The following is a 16,001-nucleotide window of genomic DNA, read 5'->3' as shown; positions in this document are numbered from 1 at the left end:
ATATCTCTATCCTCACTGCCTCATAATATATGATTTAATCACTTTGAATTTTATATATATATAATAACCCACATATCATATCGTTATTGGCTACCTTTTCTAATGTTTATACAGTTTCTTTGTTGTTGTTGTTGTTGTTTAGTCCCTAAGTAATGTCAGATATTTTTGTGACCCCACGGACTGTAGCCCACCTGGCTCCTCTCTCCAAAGGGTTTACTAAGCAAGAATATTGTAATGGGTTGCCATTTCCATCTCCAGAGGTTCTTCCTGATCTAGGAACTGGACCTGTGTCTCCCACAATGGGAGCAGATTTTTTTATCACTGCATCACCTGTGAAGCCCTTTCTTCAGTATAAATAGCTACATTATACAGAGTAATGAAGTTACATTTTTTTTTCATCCAGCCCTTCAACTTTTTAATATGTAAATAGTACCATGTCTTTCTCCTGCTAAAATTTCTCCAGTGGTTTACAATTGTGCTTAGAGTAGAAATAAAATTCTTTCCCAAAGTCTGCATCCAACTACTTCATCTTGCCCTGACCTGGCATTTTGACCTTAATTCATACTATGCTCCTCCAGGCTCATTGGCTCGAGCCAACCTGAACCTCTTCAGTTGTGGGGATACACAAAACCTTTTACCACATCAATGACTTTGCTTTATTTTCCTTACCTCTTCAAATATTTGTTCCTAATACTCTACAGGAATTAGTGATCAAAACCATCCCAAAGAAAAAGAAATGCAAGAAGGCAAAGTGGTTGTCTGAGGAGGCTTCACAAATAGCTGAGGAAAGAAAAGAAGTAAAAAGCAAGGGAGAAAGGGAAAGATATACCCAACTGAATACAGACTTCCAGGGACTAGCAAGGAAAGGTAAGAAGGCCTTCTTAAACGAAAAATGCAAATATAGAGGGAAACAATAGAATGGGAAGACTATAGAGATCTATTCAGGAAAATGGAGGCATCAAGGGAACATTTTATGCAAGGATGGGCACAACAAACAACAGAAGTTGTATGGATCTAACAAAAGCAGAAGAGATTAAGATGAGGTGGCAAGAATACACGGAATAACTGTACAAGAAAAATCTTAATGACTGGATAACCACGGTGGCGTGGTCACTTACCTAGAGACAGGCATCCTGGAATGTCAAGTCATGTGAGCCTTAGGAAGCATTACTATAAACAAAGCTAGTGAAGGGGATGGAATTCCAACTGAGCTATTTAAAATTGTAAAAGATGATGCTGTTAAAATGTTGCACTAAAAATATCATCAAATTTGGAAAACTCAGCAATGGCCACAGAAATGGAAAATGTCAGTTTTGATTCCAGTCCCAAAGAAGGGCAATGCAAAAGAACATTTTTAACATACCATACAATTGCACTCATTTCACATGATAGCATGGTAATGCTCAAAATCCTTCAAGCTAGGCTTCAGTGTACATGAACTGAGAACTTCCAGGTATATAAACTGGGTTTAGAAAATGCAAAAGAACCAGCGATCAAATTGCCAACATTCACAGGATCATAGTGAATGCTAAGGAATTCCAGAAAAACATCTGTTTCTGCTTCCTTGACTATGCTCAAGCATTTGGCTGTATGGATCATGAAAAATGGTGGAAAATTCTTAAAGAGAAAGGAATACCAGACCACATAACCTGTCTCCTGAGAAATGTGTATGCAGGTCAAGAAGTAATGATTCAAACTGGACATGGAGCAACTGACTAGTTCCAAATTGGGAAAGGAGTACATCAAGGCTGTATATTGTCACCCTGTTTGTTTAACTTATATGCAGAGTACATCATATGAAATGTTGAGCTGGATGAATCACAAACTGGAATCAAGGTTGCTGGGAGAAACATCAACAAACTAATATATGCAGATGATACCACTGTAATGGTAGAAAGTGAAGAGGAACTACAGAGTCTCTTGATGAGGGTGAAAGAGGAAAGTGGAAATGCTGGCTTAAAACTACACTTTCAAAAAAATAGAATCATGGCATCAGGTCCCATCACTTCATGCAAATAGAAGGAGGAAAATGGAAGCAGTGACAGATTCTATTTTCTTAGGCTCCAAAATCACTGAAGACAGTGACTGAAGCCATGAAATTAAAAGATGCTTGCTCCCAGGAAGGAAAACTATGACAAATCTAGACAGTATTTTAAAAAGCAGAGACATCATTTGCCGACAAAAGTTCATAAAGTCAAAGCTATGGTTTTTCCAACGGTCATGTACAGATATAAGATCTGAACCATAAAGAAGGTTAAGCATCAAAGAATTGATGCTTTTGAATTGTGGTACTGGAAAAGACTGTTGACAGTTTCCTGGACTGCAAGGAGATCAAACCAGTCAGTCCTAAAGAAAACAACCCTGAATATTCATTGGAAGGACTGATGCTGAAGCTGAAGTTCCAAGACTTTTGCCACCTGCTGCAAAGAGCTGATTATAGAAAAGACCCTGATGCTGGGAAAGACTGAAGGCAAAAGAAGAAGTGGGTGACAGAGGATGAGACAGATAGCATCACTGACTCAAAGGACATGAATTTGAGCAAACCCTGTAAAATAATGGATGACAGAGCAGCTTGGCAAGCTGCAGTCCATGGGGTTGCAAAGGGTCAGGTATGACTTAGTGACTGAACAACAACAATATTCCTTTAGGATAAAGCAGATTCACAGATAACCCTGTTAAATTTTTTCTGAAAATATCCCCAACCAGGTGTTCAATCTCTCGCTTTCTTTAGTCGCTAAGTTGTGTCCAACCCTTGCAATCCCATGGACTATAGCCTGCCAGACTCCTCTGTCCATGGTATTCTCCAGGCAAGAATACTGGAGAGGGTTGCCATTTCCTTCTCCAGGGAGTCTTCCCAACCCAGGGATCAAACCCAGGTACCCTGCATTGCAGGCAGATTCTTTACCAACTGAGCTATGAGGGAAGCCCCAATACATACTGCTAATTTTTATATATGTGAAAATATTACATATACATTATAGCTGTGAATCACATACATATGAAAACATGCAAGAGGAAGAGGATAAAGTTGCTTACAAGTTAAACAATTTAGATAACTTTTATTCTGCTTTTTCAGTGATACACGCTATACTTACTTTTAAGGTGTATATGATATAGTTTTTAGAATAATTTTTATAGTTTTAAACCTACCAATATTTATGTTTAAGGACTCTAGTAGTGTTCTCCAAACTCATAAGATTTAAACGAGAAATATATGTGCATTCATACGTAAAGAAGCATTCCTGGTCTCCACGGCGCCAAACTTTTTATCTCACCAATCACTGATACTCACTATTATATATTTGAACCAAATGTATCTTTCAGGAACACATTGAAAAGGTCACATGTGCTAAGTACTCCCCGATAAGAACCTCAAGGTCCCCTTTGATCTGCTGTCATTTTCGACCTCTCACACTTTAGACTGGACTCAGGGACTCTTTAACACATCATCCTTAAGTGAAGGTTTTCTATGACACATGCTTGCCTATTGTTCTACCCTGAGAAGTTAGACTGTTGGCCACATCTGCTCTGGATTTTTTACTGGTGGATTTTCTCTCTCACTTCCCCACCCTTAATGCAGGGAAATTTTAGATACTTATTTTCTTTATGTTAGGGAAATGTTCCCATTAGATATTCCATCCTTCCTTTTGACTTTGTCTCTTATAGTCTTTGAGGAGGGAAAATTCTACTTAAATCTCTATATAGCTCTCTTGTTTCATTGGGAAAACTCTATATATTTCGATTCAACAATGTTCTAACTTTTGTTTAAAAACAATTTTCAGAATCAAACTTAAATAGTTAGTCTTTCAAGAGTCTGTATCTAACACCTTCATTTCAAAATGTTGTCTTGCCACAACCTTAGAAACAAACAAGAAATCTTCCACAGAAAATCATGAAACAATGTTATTTTTTCTTCTATTTGGATCCATTTTCTTGGTAAAAGAATAAAGGCCAATGGCTCAGTGGGTGGAATGTCTTAATCAACTAGGAAGAAGAATTACTGAGGATAAAATATATTGATCACTATATGAAAATAAAAGTGTAGATTCACCAGGGAAAACTTTAAATCTAGAATTACAATATATAAAAATATGGCAATTTTACAAAGAGCATCTTTTAATATTTGAAAATAACACAGAGATACAGAAATAAGAATATTGAAAGTAATGTAAATTTTCACCAAATTAGCAATCTCTCATCTAAACAAAATAAGAAAATGTTATAGAAGTTTATATTATCTGAATATTTTTAAAATGTTAGACTTTTTATATTAGAATATATGATAATTGTAATAAACCTCCAGTGAAAATGATAGGAATACATGTTTTGGGATTTCCTTTTTGTTGAAAACAGAAAATCTCAAGCTTAATAATTTAATACAATTTTAAATATACACAATTCTTTTTATAATAGAATAAAAATACAAGGAAAGCAAATATATGAATAAAAATAATAATCTGCAATATAGCTTCTTATAATGCCATAAAGTGTGATGAATCTTTTTATCATCAAAATTTTATATATTGCTAACTGCTTTATAGCTAGTAAGAGATCACCATTATGAACAGTTATAAAACTTGTCACTTTTTAATGCAGACAGTTCATTTTTACAGAATCATCCATCAGATTTCTAGTTCTTCATAAAACTTATTCCTTGCCTTATGAATATTTCAGTTTTTGTGAACACTTATATGCCAATTATAAATGCAAATGCTTTAGACATTGAATGTTATATAAAATGGCACCCTATTAAAAAATCATATTTCTTTAAGAGGTCTTGATATGCAATAGCAATAGAACAAATTGTTTATAAATTCACTCACTAATATGTCATCTATCATTTATTTGTATATGTGGCCATAGTTTCTGTATATTTTCTCAGTCATGTATTATATATAGAATTATTTCTTTATTTGGAAATGTGAGTTTTTTGGCAAAAATTACTGTAAGCACTTTTACACATGCATATACTAATATATATCACTTAAATAGCCCCCAGAATAAAATAGAAAAAGCTCAATCTGTTTTCAAGCCTTATTTTTAAAGACAATCTATCTGGTCCTCGTGGCCTGGAGTAGAATTTCTCAAAGAAGATTTTATCACCAAAATTACCTGGAATGTTTGTTAAAAACAATCAATTTTTTGTGCTATCTTAGACCTACTAAACAAAAATCTCAAATGGAAAAAATCAGAATCTGAGAATATACATTTTATAGTGATTTTACTTATTCTTACATAGAACAAAATTAAGTACTGTTACTCTAGAGGATAATACAACATAGTTCTTGGTATAGTAAACAAATCTTTTCATTCAGTCTCCAGCCTACTTTCATCAAATCAATTTCATATCCCAATGTACCAACTACACAATTTTACACACATTATAACATTCCATAATTGTCAACATTCAACAAAGGTTCATGTTTTGCCCAAACTGCTCATGTTTCTTTGGAAAGTGACTAAACAACGTTCTCGGCAGCAAAGTGAAGATGAATATCTTTGCCTCTTAATTGCACGCTTTGTAATATATCTACTTTCTAAGTAATTAAAAATATAAAAATGATATATGGAGCATTGGATGATATTCAGAGAAAGCCTCTATCCATACTTCTGAGAAATTTTGTTTCAGACCTAATTAAAAACTGGAAAGCTTTCATTTAATGCATTTAAGAAGAGCGTTTTGAAATACATTAAAACTAGATGTCAGTTGTACCTGTGGACATGTTATTTCTCTGCATTTTAAACCATAACACAACATTAATTTATAAATCTTTACTTTATTCTGATTTTATAATTTTACATTGATCTATATGCATTAACCCTGGAATAAGATCATTTAATTTTCAAATACATTCAAGAATATTTGGTTGAATAGACTCAGTAAAATTTTCAAAAGTTACAGATTGTAAATGAAAATTTCATTGAATAAAATTAAAGTGTTATTAATTAATTATATAAATAGGAATTAAAATAGGATTAATTTTAATGGAATTATTTTCAATCTTTACTTTCAATATGTTTCTTGACATTAAGAGTATTTGAATATTTTTTCAAAGATTTTGGTTATAATCTTTCACTGTTATGCAAAATACTGTCTTGTCAAAAAATATTTTTTCAATATTTTCTATATTTATTTTAATGTAAATTTTATGTGACCATAAGTGATTGACTGCATGCATGGGAAGTTTTCACATTCACAAAGACAATTCCATGAACCCAACGAATCTTCTTTGCTGGAATACTCTTCAATATGCAATTTCACATCAAGAATTTGTCATTTTGACCAAAATAATGTCAGAGTCTGGTGGACAATTTCAAAAATTCACTAATATGTGAGGACAAAAATATCATTATTAAGTTTTTACTTATGAAGTTGGACAAAAGAATCTGAAGGAAGCATTTGGGGCCACGAAGTAGAGGATTGGTAATTTGAATAATGATGAAAATGATCAGGCCATGAAAAATAAAGGCATTTGCAGCTCCCTGGGGACAGAGAAAATCTGAGGATAGAGAAAGCACCAAAAAAGTACTTCAAAATATTTTTTGCTTAGTGTTAGCCTAGATTGTGGACATGGATACATATCTGCCGTATTATGGAACCATTTTTACATTCAAATGAATAGAAAACCATTGACAGTTTGTAAGCAAATGGATAATCCTACTGGATTTGTATTTTAAAGTCATCAATCCGATTTCAGTGAGAAAAACTTTGACTATGTTTTAGAGTGTGTGTGGTTAACCCATTTAGGGAAATACAGAACTGGTTCTGATCAGTTCAGTTCAGTTCAGCCACTCAGTTGTGTCTGACTCTTTGTGACCTCATGGACAGCAGCACACTGGTCTTCCCTGTCCATCACCAACTCCTGGAGCCTACTCAAACTCACGTCCATCGAGTTGGTGATGCCATCCAACCATCTCATCCTCTGTCGACCCTTCTCCCACCTTCAGTCCTTCCCAGCATCAGGGTCTTATCTAACGAGTCAGTTCTTCGCATCAGGTGGCCAAAGTATTGGAGTTTCAGCTTCAACATCAGTCCTTCAAATGAATATTGAGGACTGATTTCCTTTCGGATATACTGGTTGGATCTCCTTGCAGTCCAAGGGACTCTCAAGAGTTTTCTCCAACACTACAGTTCAAAGCCATCAATTCTTCAGTCCTCAGCTTTCTTTATAGTCCAGATTTCACATACATACATGACTACTGGAAAAACCATAGCTTTGACTAGATGGACCTTTATTGACAAAGTAATGTCTCTGCTTTTTAATATGCTGTCTAGGTTGATCATAGCTATTCTTCCAAGGTAGAATGAATAATGATGACGAGTACTAGACAAAGAGGAGTCATAATATATAAAAGACTTCATTATATTTCTGAAGTGGAACAAAGAGGATTCAATAGGCTGAATAAGAGTCTATCAAGAGTGCTTATTTTTACTAGAAAAAATTACTTGAAAAATTCATATAAAAGCAATATATCTTCTAATGGTACATTAAGTATTTGTGAAAAAGCTATTTTCCTGGAATGAAATTACCACATTGATTTTTCTTCTGGATATCTTAAGCCTACTGAATCATTAAGCCATTCTAAACTAATTGAATGTCAAAGTATCACAAGCTATCTGGAAAGATATTTTTAAAAAATACACTAAAAACCAATGGTACATTCAAGTCAGAGCTATTTACTTCCTGATAGCAGACTATCCATTTAAAAAGAAGTTTTGTTCTTTGGCCCATTTTTTGATTGGGTCATTTATTTTTCTGGAATTGAGCTGCAGGAGTTGCTTGTATATTTTTGAGATTAATCCTTTGTCTGTTGCTTCCTTTGCTATTCCAAAGAAGACATACAGATGGCTAACAAACACATGAAAAGATGCTCAACATCACTCATTATCAGAGAAATGCAAATCAAAACCACAATGAGGTACCATTACACGCCAGTCAGGATGGCTGCTATCCAAAAGTCTACAAGCAATAAATGCTGGAGAGGGTGTGGAGAAAAGGGAACCCTCTTACACTGTTGGTGGGAATGCGAACTAGTACAGCCGCTATGGAAAACAGTGTGGAGATTTCTTAAAAAACTGGAAATAGAACTGCCATATGACCCAGCAATCCCACTTCTGGGCATACACACTGAGGAAACCAGATCTGAAAGAGACACGTGCACCCCAATGTTCATCGCAGCACTGTTTATAATAGCCAGGACATGGAAGCAACCTAGATGCCCACCAGCAGACGAATGGATAAGGAAGCTGTGGTACATATACACAATGGAATATTACTCAGCCATTAAAAAGAATTCATTTGAATCAGTTCTAATGAGATGGATGAAACTGGAGCGCATTATACAGAGTGAAGTAAGCCAGAAAGATAAAGACCATTACAGTATACTAATGCATATATATGGAATTTAGAAAGATGGTAATGATAACCCTATATGCAAAACAGAAAAAGAGACAACAGATGTACAGAACAGAATTTTGGACTCTGTGGGAGAAGGCGAGGGTGGGATGTTTCGAGAGAACAGCATCAAAACATGTATATTACCTAGGGTGAAACAGATCACCAGCCCAGGTTGGATGCATGAGACAAGTGCTTGGGCCTGGTGCACTGGGAAGACCCAGAGGGATTGGATAGAGAGGGAGGTGGGAGGGGGGATCGGGATGGGGAATACATGTAAATCCATGGTTGATTCATGTCAATGTATGACAAAAACCACTACAATATTGTAAAGTAATTAACCTCCAACTAATAAAAATAAATGAAGAAAATAAATAAATAAATAAATTTTAATAAATAAATAAAGAAAAAGAAGTTTGACCAAACCTCACATTTATTTTTCCCAGTGATTATTAAGTGCAGCCAAGGCTGTGATCTACTGCCTTATAAAATAAAACACATTTAATTAAAAAAAAAAAACATAGCCTACAAACTATATGTCTATATTACGTAGATAGATATCTGTTGTTGTTTAGTGACTAAGTCATGTCTGACTCTTTGTGACCCCATGGACTGTAGCATGCCAGGCTCCTCTGTCCTCCACTATCTCCTGGAGTTTTGAAGTGTCTGATAGAATAGGGCATCAAAAGGAATTAAGAAAAAACACAGATTCCAGTGTGATGTGTATCCTTATTTCTTTGCAGAAAACACACTTATTGGAAGGGGTGGATAAGTCTTTAAAATGAATACAGAAGTGTACTGGAACAGATGAAAGACACACAGATTTCTAAATTATTTAAGTTTTTATACATCACCAGGGAAATCAAATGTGCAAAAAGTCCTAAGAATTCAACATGATAGGAAATTTTTATGGCTAGCTAAACCATTTGTTTTTTAAAATCTTCATAACAAATTTTCTATGAGTTTAAAAATTCTCTGTGAGTTTAAAAGTCCATAACATATAGGACTTCTCAGTAAAGTGGGTAATTTGATTTAATTTCTACCCGAAATTTTGACTTGCAATATGGTTATAATTTTGATTAATCTTTATTCATCTGTTATGAGTTGAATAGTATCCTCCAAAAAATATGTTAAAGTCTTAATCTGCAGTACCTTAGAATCTGACTTTATTTGGAAATAAGATCTTTACAAAGGTAATCAAGTTTAGATAACTAGGGTGAACTCTAAGCCAATATGACAGATGTCCTTATGAAAAAGGAAATTTGGACACAAAGATAGACCTGAACAAAGGGAAGACTATGTGAAGAGATACAGGGGAAGTATTATGTGAAAATGAAGGCGGAGACTGGAGAAACACATCTATAAAACAAGGAAAGCCAAAGATTGCTGCAAACCACAAGAGGCTAGGAGAGAAGCAAGCAATAGATATCTGGTTTGGGATTTTTTTAATTTATTTATTTTTAATTGGAGGATAATTGCTTTTTAATACTGTATTGGTTTCTACCATATATCAGCATGAATCAGCCAGAGGTATACACATCTTCCCTCTCTCTTGAACCTCCCTCCCACTTCTTACTCCATCCCACTCCTCTAGGTTGTCACAGAGCACCAGGTTTTTAAGACACTCATTTATTGGTATTTTATCATAGCAAATCTAGGAAATTAATGCATTTACTCAGATAAATAGATTTTCTTCAGAATAGTGAGTAAATATATTTTTCTGAATATTGACAGACTAAAGAAACACTTCCCTTCCCTAATATCCTTGTAATATTTCATACTAATTGAACATCACTGTTTAAAATATTATTAACTATATAAATTATTAAAAAAATATAGCCATCCTGGCCACCATTCAAAGTCTTAAACATAAAAGTACTTAGCATAGCAGAAAAAGTAAAATATAATACTCTGAATTTACTTAATACTAGAAAATTATGTTAAAATCAATCTTGTTCAAGCTAGCATACATATTTTTAATCCTTTGAATTTAAGATCTCTATCTGTCATTTTAGAATCTTTGTCTCAAACTAGCACTGCATCTCATATAATATTTAACAAATAGTTGTTATATATATCAAAGTAGAGATACAAACAAGGATAAACATATGTTGTCATTAAGTTTTGAAAAGTAGACTAAGATACTGTTTAAATCTCTCTCTCTTTTTTATTGAAGTATAGCTGATTTACAATGTTGTGTTAGCTTCTGGTGTACAACAAAGTGATTCAGTTACACATATGTATACATACTATTTTTCATGTTCTTTTCCATCATAGTTTATCACAGAATATTGAATATAGCTCCCGGTGTTTATATATTTATCTATTTTATAGATAGTAGTTGTATCTGTTAATCCCAAACTCCAAACTTATCCATCATCCATCACTCTATTTTTAATTATAAAAGAAACAGATACATAAAGCAAATGTGTAAGTTACTGTTTCTGTAGATGTGGTAGTAATCCCCATGAAATAAGTATTTTCAAGTAAAGCCCCTTGAAAATAAGTCAGAAGATTCCTTTACAAATAACCAGTGTACTCTTTAGAATCTGCTCCCCAACTTCTCTTGCAGTTCCTATGCTTATATAATATATATAATACATATATATATACATATGTATACGTATATATACATATATATATATTGCACATAGGATCAAGTAATAAAAAATCTTAGCCAAAGATGTGGGTCAGCTAATGAAAAACTAAAGGAATTATATCTTAAAGAAACTTGAAGACCCAGCCAGAAAAATCAGAAAGAGCACGGAGGGTAAGCGTGGGACTAGTTTCTGAGGGTTATTTGATCAAAGGAAGGAATTCAAAAGCAAAGTATAATAAAGAAAAAATTCAAGAGCTCTATCTCTTGATATGGGATATAAAATTCTGTCAAGAACTCCAGGAGGTGATGTAAACTTGCTTCTAGTGTGTCTCTTAGAAATGAGGAAGCATGATGATCCCATGCTAAATAGAAGTTCAAGAATTGTCATGATGGAAAGAAGAACCTATTAAAAGGATCAGGATAGTAGGAAGACTAGAGTTGATATACTCTATCAGCCTGGAAAGCCATGAAGTGATACTGTCTCACAGATGGTCTGGAGGACCATAACCAACACCATAAGCATCACTGAGAGGCACGGTGGTTGTTCTCTGCACACCATGGATGATGGTAGGAGAGATGGTTACACAATTTGTCTGCTGATAGCACTGGGGATAGACATTAGGACCCCAGAAAAATGAGACCAAATGGCAGAAGTTATAAACCAATTGAATCAAACTCTAATGAAGTCTGAGGGGTGGTCAAGAGGCCTTATAATGAAGAGTTATGGAGCTGTTGACCAGAAACATGTCCAGATGTACAAAATAGCTTGGCATCCAGTAAAAGGGAATGGGCAACAGACTGACAGGATTTGCCCTGGCAAAAAGCCACAGTCTCCTCCCTAGCTTTCAGATCTGGGCAGGTTTTTGACCTGGAACCCCATGTCTGGAGAAGAGGCCAAGTCCCTAAGAGGAAGGACATCAGAGTAGATGTGTGTGTACATGGAAACAATTATTCTAAATATACCCAGAGTGAAATTCCACCATTTACTCAAGGAATTATATACTTTACATGTAAAAGGAATAGCCAAACATTTTGAGGTTGATTGTCCTGACTGACACTGATATTCAGAGACCCCAAAGGATGATGACAGCAACCTGTTTAACGCTGCCAGCATTGATTCTGACAGAGATAAACACATTCGTCAGATACAGGTCAGCTTTTTCCACTCACAGTCCATAACCAGCATCAGTATCAAAGGGCTTATGGAGTATTTGATCTTTCAGCATGGGATTCCATACAGTATCATCTCAGAGAAAAGGACCCACTTTACACAAGCAGGGTGCATGACCCAGACATTCACTCCTTCTTGGGAAGGGTAAAGTCACTGACCTCTAACAATCTGTTTGTGTTGGCTGATAAACTCTAAAATTTCACAAGGAATTTAGGAAATATCTTGTTGTACATAAACATGAAAGTAGGGCTTCACTGGTAGCTCAGAGAATAAAGAATCTGCCTGCAATGAGGAGACCTGGTTCAATTCTAGCTTGGGAATATCCCTTGGAGAAGGAAATGACAACTTGCTCCATTTTTCTTGCCTGGAAAGTTCCGTGGGCACAGGACCCTGGTGGGCTACCGTCCATGTGGTCGCAAAAGAGTTGGACATGACTTAGCAACTAAACAACAGCAACAATAGAATTCTTATTATATTTCACTAAGCAACATAGAATGACTTGTACGTTTTGAGTAAGACTGAAAATGGACTCCAGTACACACTTTGAAATGAACTGCTTAATGTTTTTCAAGCTATGGGTGAGCCTGTTGGTTTTGCTTGATTCTATGTATTTGTATGTATTTCCTGCTTAGACTTGTATGTTCTCCCTTTCTGTGTTCCCCAGTTCCATGTTATGAACAGCATTGAGTATACCCACACATAACATGAGGTCAAGTTGGACCCGCCTGTCCATGTAGACAGCCATTCATGGCTTACCCAACACTCCTCCACTTGGTTTCACCACTTGACAATAAAACTTAAACTGAAAAAATTTTGTTGAATCACAAGAAATGGGACAAAACTTTAAGAGATGCTGAAAATTAATTCAGAACATTTATATCTATCTCCTTTATATTTATATCCTGGGAAGGAGAGCTTCCCAGGTGGCACCATGGGAAAGAATCTGCTTGCCAATACAGGAGATGCAAGAGACCCAGGTTTGATCCCTGGGTCAGGAAGATACCCTGGAAGAGAAAATGGTGACCCATTCCAGTGTTCTTACCTGAAAAATTCCATGACAGAGGAGCCTGGTAGGTTACAGTCCACGGGGCTGCAAAGAACTGGACACAACTGAGCATGTGCACACACACACACACACATCTAGTAGGAATTTCAAAGAAAGAGAAAAAAATAATAGAAGAAAATTCCCCAAGGATGGATAAAGGCTGAGAAGATTATTAGAGTAAGATGCTTGCCTAGATGCAGTCCTACAAGATTTCACAATAATAAAAAACAAAGGAAAAAAAAGCCCCTGTTTACCCACCTCTTAAGACCTCCTAGAGACAGGAAATAAGAAAAAAAAGAAAGGACATTAATTACTCGGCCATGAATATGAAAAAAAATAAAACATGATCATATGTTCAGTTCAGTTCGGTCACTCAGTCATGTCCGACTCTTTGCGACCCCAGGAATCGCAGCACGCCAGGCCTCTCTGTCCATCACCAACTCCCGGAGTTTACTCAAACTCATGTCCATCGAGTCGGTGATGCCATCCAGCCATCTCATCCGCTGTCGTCCCCTTCTCCTCCTGCCCCCAATCCCTCCCAGCATCAGGGTCTTTTCCAATGAGTCAACTCTTCTCATGAAGTGATTGTATATGGTATGTGTCAAAATGTTTATCAATTCTAAATCCTAGGAGTTGATAGAACAATGTCTTTAAATTATTAGCAAAATAATTTTGAGTCTATAATTTAACTGCAAAATATTTTTGTGTGGGAGCAGATTATAGATACATAGAATTTTAAAGTATTTTTAAAAAGTCATTTGATAACAAATACCGGAAAATGTAAACAGACTAAAGTAAAAAGAAAATGTGAGATAGGAAACAATGAAAGTAATCCAAGAGTGAAGAAAAAAAGAGAGAAAACGCCCAGGGTGAAAACTGTGGTGTGGTCTTAAAATCAACCAAATGCAGAATAGGAAGTCAAAGGAGTCTAAGAACCTCTTTAACAATAATGTGGATTTTATTATTCAAATTGTATGATTAATGAGGAAATGGCAGTACTTAGTGAATGGAGAGGAAAGCAATTGAGAAAAAAAAAAGCTAAACACAATAAGTCATGATTCAAATACAAAATAAAATATGAAGTGTTTTTGAGTAACTAGAGTAAATCAAAGAAAAAGAATTGATTTTTTAATACTCTTCAGTTACCCTACATTTACTAGCATTTTTCTTTCAATAAGTCTGTTCACAGTTCTTGACAGCACAGAATCAAAAGTATAGTTCACTGTTGTTGCTTGTAACAGATTACCACAAATTAAAGCTTATTTGTAATTCATTATAAGCGACCACAGGAAATGAATACATTTTCCTGTGCCTTAAAGAACAGATTTAAAGCAACGGACATGTAATTTAACACAACAGATATATATTCCATCACAGTTATAGAGGCCAGACAGAGGTCTTGAACCAAGGTGTTGAGAGGGTCACACTCCCTCTAAAGGCTCCAGGTTAGAATCGTTCCTCACTTCCTCCAGTTTCTTGTGGTCATTGGTATTCCTTGACTTATAGCTGCCTTACTAGGATCCTTGCTTCTGTCTTCACCATAGTCTTCCCTCTGTGTGTGTCTATATAACTTATTGATAAATCCTTCTGCCTCTCTTTAATAAGGATACTTATAGCTGTATTTGGGCTTCCCGGGTGGAGTTATTGGTGAAGAACCCTCCTGCCAATGCAGAAGACATAAGAGATGCAGGTTCAGTCTCTGGATCAGGAAGATCCCCTGGAGGAGGGCATGACAAGCCAGTCCAGTATTCTTGCCTGGGATTCCAAGGACAGAGGAGCCTGGTGAGTTACAGTCCATAGGGTCACAAAGGGTTGGACACAACTGAAGCCACTCAGCATACATACACATATAGTTGTATTTAGACCCACCCAGATAAATCAGTATAAACTCCTCTGATCATATAAAGTAATACTCACAGGTTTTAGGGATTAGGATGTTAACACACCTTTGAAGAACTTGTTCCTGCTGACCTCACTCAACTCTCACAAAAACAATGGTGAATTGATGGTGAATGAGTTAAGAAATTCCACATTCCACTTTGCTCAACCCTCAATAGAGGTTCTGTTTAAGGTTGTTGGATCAAGAAATGGTGGTTTAATTATATTCAAAGTCCTAAAACTCGGTATTGGAAGAGTAAAATTTGGAAGAAGGACCTGATGAGTAGGCCGGAATAATAAAAGAGACTAAATACTCAGTATTTGATAAAGTACAGCCCATTGTTTAGTATTTATCTAGATGATCTAAATGCTCATTATTTGAAGTTATGAGATAACTACAGATAGTATAAAAATTGAAACAATGTAAAGTCACTTTGGTGGATATGGCTGGAAACAGGTGGAAATTTGGCTGGGTAGAACAAGAATGTTTATTTTGCATTTTATACAGTTTATATTGCCTTTTTGTATCATTCACATTATACCATGATTATTATAAACCTATGGATAACAAAAATGTTCTTATTAATGGTCAAAGTAATTTTATTCTTAATAGAAAAAGGAGAGAGAGAAAAAAGAGAAATACCTTCTCTACATTTTTTCCCATGGCCATTGCTCATTTGGCCACCAGCTTCTGCTCATAATTTTAAATGCAAAAGCTGTTTTCTTTTGCATGGAAAAAATAAACCTACTCAGAATCCAATGTTCCTTTTTTATCCCAGGGAAACTAAATAAGAATGAGATAAAAAGTATATCCACTACATCATCTTTCTGCTGATTGAGTTTCTTTACCTATGACTAGTATTTGAATCCCACTGGAAATCATATGTTTTTATCTATTAGAGGAATGTGGAC

The sequence above is a fragment of the Cervus canadensis genome, chromosome 27 (assembly GCF_019320065.1).
Source record: "Cervus canadensis isolate Bull #8, Minnesota chromosome 27, ASM1932006v1, whole genome shotgun sequence".
In the NCBI taxonomy this organism is placed as follows: Eukaryota; Metazoa; Chordata; class Mammalia; order Artiodactyla; family Cervidae; genus Cervus; species Cervus canadensis.
Note: the sequence above shows the minus strand (reverse complement) of the source record.